General features: G+C 43.6%; 1 long non-coding RNA gene across 1 annotated transcript; it reads right to left on the reverse strand.

Annotated features, from left to right (window-relative positions):
* Positions 1 to 9,907: 9,907 nt before the first annotated feature.
* LOC131384039 (uncharacterized) lies at positions 9,908 to 10,670 on the reverse strand. The gene is made up of 2 exons (XR_009214527.1): positions 10,328 to 10,670; positions 9,908 to 10,206 (listed from the first exon to the last, which is right to left on the reverse strand). It is a non-coding gene; the product is annotated as an uncharacterized LOC131384039 (long non-coding RNA).
* Between the last annotated feature and the right edge of the window lie 778 nt (positions 10,671 to 11,448).

Raw genomic sequence — 11,448 nt, forward strand, 5'->3', positions numbered from 1 at the left:
AATCATACTTTGAATTTCTGGACATCTTGTTTTTGCTCCCATTACATCTCCTAAGCGTTCTGTAATGTTTTTTATCAACTTTCTCTCCTGTCTTATCAGTGAGTTCTGCCTCATAGAAACCACCTGTCTACCCTGGCCAGGCTTCCTACCTGTGAGGCAGGTACTTCTTCGGTGTCTGCCTGTTCGTGAAGGTGGGCTCCCTCAGCCACCACAAAAGTCAGGATTTTGAAGAACCATGGCAAATGCTGGACTGGTAGGAAATGATGAGTGAGATGGCAGACTGGTTTTATGGTGGACGAGAGGGGGCCTTATTATTTTGAGGGTGAAGAGAGGTGCAGCTTGTGGGGCGAAGCTCAGGGGAGAGAAGAAAAGGCCCTTACAGCCACAGAGCCTTGGAACAATTCATTTCTCAGCTGCCGCTCGGCCCAGGTTCTTCAGTCTCCCAAAAGATCACGTTCAGCAAACATGCAGAGTACCAAAAAAGAGACCCAACAGAGTCTCTCAGTTGGACTTCAGCATTTGCCGCCTGTACCTTGGAGGCTCCCTGGGGGCAAAAACCATCTCATTAGCCTAGGCTTTCTTCTTTCCACATAGCACGTTAAGCAGTGAGTCTCTGCACCTGCCCATCCTCTGGATAATTCAGTCCTCAGGTGCACTCAAGAATCCCTTTGGAAATCTGTGCTGCCCAAAGAGGGGACATGGGTCAATGACACTAGCCTTACCTGGGAGTTTGTTAGAAATGCAGAAACTCATGCCTCACCCCAGATCTATTCAAAGGAATGTACATAGTAACAAGATCCCCAGATAATTTGTGTGCACCTTAAAGCATAACAAATGCATGCCCTTGGCCACTGCCCGCAGCCATGGGCACCTGCTGGCATGTCACCCTTATCTCAATTGTTGGGTAGTGCTTGCAAAAAGGTGGGAGGATGAAAGGTCAGGAAATTGCATGCTTAACCTGGCATTTTCTCTGAATCCCTTCCATACAGATTTTCAAGCATGTTTTTAGATGTTTGTAACAATATGGTTTGGGATGTACAGAATATTGACATTTGAAAATATCTGAGATGACTGGGTGTCGTGGCTCATGCCTGTAATCCCAGCACTTTGGGAGGCTAAGGTCAGGAGCTAGAGACCAGCCTGGCCAACATGACAAAACCCTGTCTTTACTAAAAATGCAAAAATTAGCCAAGCATGGTGGTGGGTGCCTGTAATCCCAGCTACTCAGGAGGCTGAGGTAGAAGAATCCTTTGAATTTGGGAGGTGGGAGTTGCAGTGAGCCAGGATCGCGCCACTGCACTCCAGCCTGGGTGACAGAGCAAGACTGTCTCAAAACAAAACAAAACAAACAACAACAACAACAACAAAAACAAAAACTAAGAGAGGGCCAATTTCTACCCTCTGATTTTACATAAGAATCCCAGAGGGTCTAAGAAACGTAACAAAAATCATACAGCTAACAAGGAGCAGAGCAAGAAATAGAATTTCAGTCTCTAAATTTCTTGGTTGCTGCTTTCTTTTCCCATTTCATTGCCTAGATCTTATTGGGGAATAATTTCTGTTGTTCCATAAACAAATGAACATTAATCTTCAAATATTAGCAGGACAAAGCTAAATAAGAACCAAATTAGAAAAAACAAAAACAGCAACAATCACAAAAAAAACGAGAAGAGAGAAAGAGGAGAGGGAATCTGTTAAACGAAGTAGTAAGCTACACTTTGTAAATTTAACTTTTCAGTTCAGGGGTAGATGTGCAGGTTTGCTAAATAGATGAACTCGTGTCATGGCAGTTTGTTGTACGGATTATTTCATCACCCAGGTATTAAGCCTAGTTCTCATTAGTTGTTTTTCCTGATCCTCTCCCTCCTCCCACCCTCCACCCTCAACCAGGCTCCAGTGTCTGTTGTTCCCCTACTTACATCCATGTGTTCTCATCATTTGGCCCCCACTTATAAGTGAGAACATGCAGTATTTGGTTTTCTGTTTCTGCAAAAGATAAAGGCAGTTTCTGTTAATTTGCAAAGGATAATAGTCTCTAGCTCCATCCATGTCCCTGCAAAGGACATGATCTCATTCTCTTTAATGGCTGCATAGTATTCCATGGTTTACATGTATAAAACAGATGGATGCTTTCAAAGTGACTCAGTTTGCCATATTGCCAAACAAATAGCTGGGAAAATTCACACAGATTTGACTTACTTCATAAACAATCCTCTGTGGCATGCTTCTTTTTTCTTTCAAATTGCTGCTTAAATTTCATCTTGTTCGTGAAATGTTTTCAGGCCAGTATCTCCTGGCACATCATCATTCAACATTTATTCTCTTTAGTTGTTTGATGCACACACCCACACAGCTCTCTGCTGTCCAGAATGAAAGAGTATAAAGTATTAGTGAATCGACTCATAGATGGAGATTAATATACTGAACATAACGTAAGTCAGCAAATTTCACAGTTAGAAAACAAAATATAACACCAAATAAAAAAATTGTAGCTATCATTTGTTTAAAGCTTTATAGCAATTTGCCTCATCCATTTTATTTTATTTTTGTTTGCTATTTGCTTTTTTTTTTTTTTTGACAGTTTTGTTCTTGTTGCTCAGGCTGGAGTGCAATGGCGCGATCTTGGCTCATCACAACCTCTGCCTCCTGTGTTCAAGCGGTTCTCCTGCCTCAGGCTCCGAAGTAGCTAGGATTACAGGCATGCGCCACTACACCCGGCTAATTTTGTATTTTTAGTAGAGACGGGGTTTCTCTATGTTGGTCAGGCTGGTCTCGAACCCCCGACCTCAGGTGATCCACCTGCCTTGGCCTCCCAAAATGCTGGGATTACTGGTATGAGCCACTGCGCCTGGCCCTGCTATTTGCTTTTCATTTTATTGATACATAGTAGATGTACATATTTTCACGGTATGTGTGATATTTTGATACATTCATTCAATGTAAAAGATCAAATCAGGGTAATTGGGTTATCCATCATCTCAAGTGTTTATCTTTTTTTAATGCTAGGAACATTTGAATTATTGTCTTCTAGCTGTTTTGAAATATGCACTAGATTAGTGTTAACTATAGTCACCCTACCGATCTATTAAACATCAACTCTTATTACTTCTATCTAACTGTACTTTTTTTTTTTTTTGAGACAGGGTCTTGCTCTGTCGCCCAGGCCGGAGTGCAGTGGCGCAATCTCGGCTCACTGCAAGCTCCGCCTCCCGGGTTCACGCCATTCTCCTGCCTCAACCTCTCCGAGTAGCTGGGACTACAGGTGCCCGCCACCACGCCCGGCTAATTTTTTTTTGTATTTTTAGTGGAGACGGGGTTTCACCGTGGTCTCGATCTCCTGACCTTGTGATCCGCCTGCCTTGGCCTCCCAAAGTGCTGGGATTACAAGCCTGAGCCACCGCGCCTGGCCTACTTCTATCTAACTGTAGTAATGTATCCATTAATCAACCTCTTTTCATGCCCCCTCCTCTTCCTGGCCTCTGGAAACCACCAATCTACTCTTTATCTTCATGGGATCTAGTTTTTAACCCCCACATATGAATGAGAACACACGACATTTGTGAAATGTTCATTGATATGGTTTCAGAGGTTCATATGTGTCCTGGGCTAAATTCCAAGCTGTACATGTATAGGGTGGGATTTCATGAGGCCAGGCAAAGAATGACTACTGAAGAGTTATAAGATAAACAACTCATGGATCTTAACAGGTTTCAGAGACATTTGAGTTCTGTGCCATTACTGAACACCTGGGATATTTTGTAGGTTCCTGGAAGGCTACTGGCTCTAGAATAAAGGCTTAAGAATTATTAAGGGCTGGTCCCATTGGCGTATGCTGGTAGTGTCAGCTGCTTGAGAGGCTGAGGCCGGAGGACAGCATGAGCCCTGTAGTTCTAGGCTGTAGTGAGCTATAATCATGCATTGCAACTAATCATTAGAAAATTACCACTTCTTGGATTTTGGTGTTATTATCTACATTAATTTCCTAGGGCCAGCATAACAAACTATCACAAATTGGATGGCTTGGCAGGAGAGAAACGTACTGGCTTACAGTTCTGGAGGTTAGACGTTTGAAATCCAGGTGTCAGTGGGACTGGAGTCTCTGGGAAGCCTCTAGGGAAGGATGTTCCTTTTTGCCACCGCAGCTCCCGGTAGCCCCACACCTTCTTTGGCTTCTGGATAATTCTGCCCTCAACCTCCCTCCATCTTTCCATGGCCTTCTCTCTATGTCTCCTCACATTGGTTTCCTTCACAGATAGATATGTGTCTGTATCCAAATTTCCCCTTTTCTTTTTTACTTTTTGAGACGGAGTTTCACTCTTACTGGCCAGGCTGGAGTGCAATGGGTCGATCTTGGCTCACCACAACCTCTGCCTCCCGGGTTCAAGTGATTCTGCTGCCTGAGCCTCCCAAGTACCTGGGATTACAGGCATGCACCACCACGCCCAGCTAAGTTTTGTATTTTTAGTAGAGATGGGGTTTCTCCATGTCAGCCAGGCTGGTCTCAAAATCCCAACCTCAGGTAATCCGCCCACCTCGGCCTCCCAAAGTGCTAGGATTACAGGCGTGAGCCAACGTGCCCGGCCCAAATTTCCCCTTTTCATAAGGACATTAGACATCTCAGATTAGGCCACATTCTATGAATTTGGTTAAATTTGCAAAGACCCTATTTCCAAATAAGGTCATGTATTGAGGTACTGGGAGTTAGGATTTTAACATATCCTTTTTAGAGGACATAAATCAACCCATAACGGCACCAAAGAAGAATATCAGCAATTATCTGAAAGGGCTATTGAAATACTTTTTCCACGGCCAACTGCATATCTGTGTAAGGCCAGATTTTCTTTGTATACTGGAACCAAAACAACACACTAATAGATGGAATGCAAACGCACAGGAGAGTGCAGCTGTCTTCTATTAATGTCATTAAAGAGGCTTTCAAAATGTAAAACAATACTACTGTTCTCGTTAGTTTATTTTGGAAAATGTGATTACTCATAAAAATGTGTTATATATGTTAATATGTAATCAGCTTATTATTGCTATTTTAATTGAATTAATAAATATTCTTTAACATTCTTAGCTTTAATTTAGGATACAGTAAATATTGATAGATATAGGTAGATATTAATAAACAAAACTTCTTGGTGGGGGGGTCCTAAAATTTTTTTTTTTTTTTTTTTTTTTAAGAGACAGTCTATGTTGCTCAGGCTGGAGTGCAGTGACTATTCCCAGGCATGATCATAGCTCACTACAGCCTAGAACTACAGGGCTCAAGCCGTCTTCCTGTCTCGCCCTCTCAAGTAGCTGTGACTACAGGTGAACCCTTTAGAGCCAGAAGCCTTTTGGGCCCCTATGAAATATCCCAGGTGTTCAATAACTGCTCAGAACTTAAATGTCTGAAACCTGTCAAAATCTATGAGTTGTTTATAACTCTTCGGTAGTCATTCTTTGCCTGGTCTCGTGAAATCTCACCGTATACATGCACAGCTTGGGATTTAGCCAAAGATACAAACAAACTCCTGTAAAGATTTTGTAAACTCTTTTATGTAGCTTTCTTTTTTCTTTTTTTGTTTTTTTTTGAGATGGAGTTTTGCTCTTGTTGCTCATGCTGGAGTGCAATGATGTGATCTCTGCTCACCACAACCTCTGTCTCCTGGGTTCAAGCGATTCTCCTGCCTCCACCTCCCAAGTAGCTGGCATTACAGGCATGTGTCACCACACTGGGCTAATTTTGTATTTTTAGTAGAGACGGGGTTTCTGCATGTTGGCCAGGCTGGTCTCAAACTCCCAACCTGAGGTGATCTGCCTGCCTCGGCCTCCCAAAGTGCTGGGATTACAGGCATGAGCCACCATACCCAGCCAGCTCTCTTCTCTTTAGTGCTCTGCCTGTCAAGTTCCAGCTGCTTCAGGCTGCCCGAATTCTGATCTCTGTGTATCTCTGTCTCCTTAATTATATGAGACCACTGTGTTCCTCCTCTATTGCCAGGTTTGGTAAATGCCTCCAGGTGGAAACTCATGGTGATTGTTTTCTTTCTTTGGGGGATTAATCTCCTTGAAAACAATTTTTTCATGGGAAGTTGACCAGTTTTCTAGGTGTTTATTTAGAGGGAGAGGGTTGGTTCCCTGCCAGTTCCTCTGTCATACGCGTGACCCTATGCCTTTTATAACAACAGCTCTTAATTCATCTTTTTTTTTCTTTTTAAGTTCTGGGGTACATGTGCAGAACACGCAGGCTTGTTACATAGGTGTACATGTGCCATGGTGGTTTGCTGCACCTATCAACCCATCATCTAGGTTTTAAGCCCTGTATGCATTAGGTATTTGCCCTAATGCTCTCTCTCCCCATTCCCCTTCACCCCCTAACAGGCCCTGGTGGGTGATGTTCCCCTCCCTGTGTCCATGTGTTCTCATTGTTCAACTGCCACTTATGAGTCAGAACATCTTAATTCACCTTTTAAACATTTTGAATTTCTTTTCGTAACTACTTTCAGATTACCCAGAGCTCCCAGGGAAACTAAGCCCGCACCTGGAGCGCCTCTCTGCTCCTCCCCGCGAGGGCCGCTGCAGCCCGGAGACGCCGGCAACCAGCGCCAGGTCTTCCACGCCCGACCCCTCCGGGGTCTGGGGCGCTGGACACCCGTCCTCCTCCTTTCTCCGGGATTGGCCATGCTGGCAGCGTCGCGGTGTCCAGGTCAGGTGAGTAGGTCGGGCTGCCAAGGGCGCCCAGGGAGAGGACCGCTCTGCAGGGCGCAGGCGTCGCGTGTCGCCGAGGGGCGCGGCAGGGGCCGGCGGCTGGGGCCCCCTCGCGGCGTGTTTACTGTCCCATGCTACAGCGTCGGGTTGTCCAGGATCTAGGAGGGCGTGGCTGGGCTTTCTGCAGGGGCCGCCATCCATGGCTCGGGCTCGGACCACCTGCTTCTCGGCCCTTTACAGACCTCCCGGTGGCTGGGAGGGGAGGTGGGCTCAGCGGACAAATTCAGTGTCTTTCCGTTTTTGCATCCTCAAGCAGGTGGGAGAAGAGGTCCTCTCCAAACCTGAGAGCGGGGCGCACCCTCCCACCTGGGCTCTTCCTTCTAACGTCGGGGCGGAGTGGGATTCGCTTTCGCCTAGATCTCGGTGGGTCGGGCCCCGCGCCCCGGGTTTTACAGGCAGCAGGTTTAGCCTTTTGGAGACGCCGGACCTCGCAGACAGGTGCCCAACTCCAGAAACAGCCCAGAGGAAAGGGTGTTGGGGGCTTGAGGTGCATTTAGGAAGCGACTTTCTGGAGGCACTTATTGACACCATTCAGGTGTAGGCAGACCCCAAAGCAGGGGTGAGCTGAGTGCCGGTTCCAGGGTGACCCAGACACGCACAGTTCGCGAAGGGTGAAGGCGGTGCCTGGAGATATAGCCCGGCGCCCAGCACTTCTTAAACCACCTGGCCAGGCAGGTGCTCTTGGTTAGCCCCCTATGATTGGAAAGCCGATTTTAAGCCATTTTAACTTACGCAGACTCTTTCTTGGTCAAGATACTGTGAACCAGTTTTGAGGGGGCGCCACTTAGCAACTGAGTTGCATCTCTTTCAGGAAGGAGTCTAACCCTCCGATTTTGCTTCAGAATTTTTGCCTAATCTGGTCCAGCCTCTCTGTTGAAGCTGATCTGCCCACATCAGTTCTGAAACAGGAATCAAAGTTACTTATCTTTCTTGCTTCTACTAAGCAGTGATTTCTAACACCTTCTAGTGTGAAGACACCTTTATGATGCCTGTTTTAGAACGGCACATAGTCATTGTACTTGGTGTATTGACAGACTATGAGAAAGCCAGCAGGAATTTAATATGAAAATAAATACATTCATAAATAAATTGCTTATGTATTCACAGCAGGCATTTACCTAAATTTGGAAAGTAAGGTTTGAGACTCTTCTGCAGATAATGTGTAGAATCCACATGCACTTTTGGTTCCTGGACCAAGAATCATCATTGTTCAAGTTGTCACTCACCTGGTGTGAGTCTTTGAGGGCTGACTGCAACCTTGTGATCCTTCTGGAAGAAACTGTGGGAGGAGGGAGCAAAAGAGTTAATAGTTTATGAGCATTTATGTGGTGGGTATTGTGCCAAGTGGTTTTGTGCTCACTTAATTCCTGAATCTTCTTAGCGTCGCTTATTTACTAGCAGCATTTTATAAACAAGAAAACTGAAGTCCAGAGAGAGGAAGGAATTCTCCCAAGGTCACGCTTGTAGTGAGTGATCCAACTGAAACTTCCACCCAAGTAGCCTGTTGACTGAACCTGAGCTCCCATGTTAGTTACTGACATTGACTGCTCTCAATTTAATAGTTTTCTTCAAGTCATGTGAGGTACGGACGGAATGTGAGTAGATAGCAAAATTGTTAGCTGTCCATTAAAAACTAATATTGCCTAAGTATTTTATTTTTAATGGTTTTTATAAGCCAGACTTTTAAAATCAAATGAGTATCTATACTAAGTACAACTTAGTAAGAATGAAGTACTAGTTTTTTATAAACCAGACTTTTAAAATCAAATGAGTAACTATACTAAGTACAACTTAGTAAGTAGTAAGTACTAAGTACTAAGTACCTAGTGGTACTGCACTAAGTACCACTAAGTATTTAGTACAAGTACAACTAAGACATGATCCGTTTACCAAGATACTTGAACATTGGTGTTCAATAATGTTTGAATTTCTGCTTTCAATTCTCTAGATATAAACCAGAAGTGGAACTGCTAAGTCATATGGTAATTCTGTGTTTAGCTTTTTGAGGAACTGCCAAACTGTTTTCTGTAGTGCTTGTACCATTGACAGTCTCACCAGCAATACTTAAGGGTTGCAGTGTCTCCACATCCTCACCAATGCCTGTTATCATCCTTTTTTGGGGGACTGTTGGTCAAATGTAGCCTAATGAGAAAACATTAAATTTAGCATATTTCTCTTATGGAATTGAAGGTTTCTGTCATGGAAAAAATAGATGTTTGTTACTTCATGGCCATGTCTAAGGTCCACTACTGGGCATCAGAACAGATTCTGAAATTAGAACCCGTTGTATGCTTATCCTTTTGTGTTTCTGCTGGGTGAGCTTCTCCAAATCTTCGAGTCTCATTTCTCCTCTTTGTAAAATGGGATTCTTGTGCCGGAATGGTTGAAGTAAATCTCATATATCTTCACCATTCATTAATAATGTGTAAAGGTTATGGCTGCTATTGTAGCACTTATCCATAAAAATACAGGAAGGTATTTTAAATGTGGTTAAGTATGTGATTAGGTTAAAATGTGATTAGGAGGTTAAAGGATTTCTTGTCTGGATGCTTTGGCCTGTTGGGTAGATCAGTCTTGCCACCCTGAGCCTTCATATCAGTTACCCTTAATCAATAGTTCCCCCTTTCTACATGGGCTCTACCTAAAGCCTTACCCATTTAGGTGGGAAGGTGTATTAGTCTGTTCTCATGCTGCTAATGAAGACATACCCAAGACTGGGTAATTTATAAAGTAAAAGAGGTTTAATGGACTCACATTTCCACATGGCTGGGGAGGCCTTACAATCATGGCAGAAGGCAAAGGAGCAAAGTCACATTTTACATGGTGGCAGGCAAGAGAGTGTGTGCAGGGGAAATCCCCTTTTTAAAACCATCCGATCTCATGACTTATTCACTATCTCCAGAACAGCATGGGAAAGACTGTTCAGTCCTTCATGATTCAGTTACCTCCCACAGGGTCCCTCTCATGACACATGAGAATTATGGGAGCTACAATTCAAGATGAGATTTGGGTGGGAACACAGCCAAACCATATCAGAATGATAGAAGAGAAAAGGCCCTTGTTTATTAACATGAGAGTTATGCTCAGTGATGATTTTTATATTGAGAATTCATCAATAAGTTTTCGTCATATTACGAATAATTATTGAAGCCTATTTTGGATAAAACAACTTATTTATTCATTCTTTATTAGGAGTCTGAAGTCGGTTTCTGGTCCTGACCCTGGAGAGGTCTGGGTTTTGTATTATACATACACCCAGGCTCCTGCGGTGTCTTTCCGCAGGCATCCTGCAGCATTCCTGGCCCACTGCAGGACTTGACTGGCCACTGAACTTGACTTGTAGCCATACATTGATTATTCTCCTGGGATGGAAGGCATCATTCTATTGTAGAACCCCATGGTTTTGGAGAAATGATGTTTTTCTGGCAATGCCCCAAGGAACCAAATTTCTTTCTGCCAAACAAACAACAAACACCAAAATAAATCATTCCTGGTCCTGTGACTCAAATTCTAAAGGGTCCCTGCCATCGAGCTTTGAGAAATGACAACAGTTGATCTAAATTTCACCACTTACACCTGGGAAGCTTAAGTTGTTTCCATCATCTTGGACACGTTGTCCCATGGCACCAGTAGTGAAGTCCAGGCAGTAACATTTGTCATTCTGAGTTACACTGTGGCCAGCTTGACATGTGACACATCCCAATAAATGTTGCTAAAGTAACATAAAGCATTATTCTGTACCAGTCAAACATCTGGGGTCCCTATACTGATGTGTCTGTTAAATTATATTCATGTGAGTGGGAACTCTATAGAGAAAGAGACTCTATTCCGGCCCCTAGCTCAGTGACTTCCACATAGTACATATTCAGTGAGCATCTAGGAAGTGGCTCCAGAGAACAAAAATACTGAAAAGATTGTTCCTGGGTCCTCTCTAACTTAGGGCTCTCTGTCATCAGATGTAGACAAGTGCTCTCTGTCATGTGGTCCTAGCAACCAACTATGTCATAATATCCCAGGCTGTTACTCCTGTGACTGTATTCAAGATCACCAGCTCTACAGTGGCACCAATTGTCAAGTTACAAGTAAGTTTCAATACCCGAGGCGAAGCCTAGCTCCTGCTCTATTCTTAGCAGTAATAGATAAAAGTGATATAGATGATTCATGTGAAAGTCTAGTATAGAAACGACTATTCTTTCCATAAGGAAGCTGCTGTTATAACATTCCTTGTTCTGTTTGAGGGTCAGTTGCTATTAAATGTCTTTAAAATGACGTCATCTATAAACTATAGAACTAGGTGCTCCAGAGACCCAATCAATATAATCTCACCTTCTCCTGTGTTTCTTTACCACTGGGACAGTTAATTACATTCAGCTACTGTGTATGAAGCATGGAGAGGAACTGACTCTGAAATCAAGTAAGGCAATAAAGTTCCAAAGATGAGTTTTAGGGTGCTGGGGTTCAGAGGAAGGAGGGGGAACTAAGGTGATCAACTAGCTTTCTTCTGCATACACAGTCCAGACTTTAGGGATAAGTAGATTTTGACATAGGAGATGGGAAAACACCTTTAGTTAAAGGAAAAAGTGTGAAGTAAAGCTTCAAAGTAATGTGTCACTACTTTTCTTCTACTTCTAGTACAGCTGATAATGTTAAAATTCTTACAGCAGCAGATTGAAAGCTTGGTGTCTTGGATCAACA

Source organism: Hylobates moloch, unplaced genomic scaffold (genome assembly GCF_009828535.3).
Source record: "Hylobates moloch isolate HMO894 unplaced genomic scaffold, HMol_V3 SCAFFOLD_8, whole genome shotgun sequence".
NCBI lineage: Eukaryota > Metazoa > Chordata > Mammalia > Primates > Hylobatidae > Hylobates > Hylobates moloch.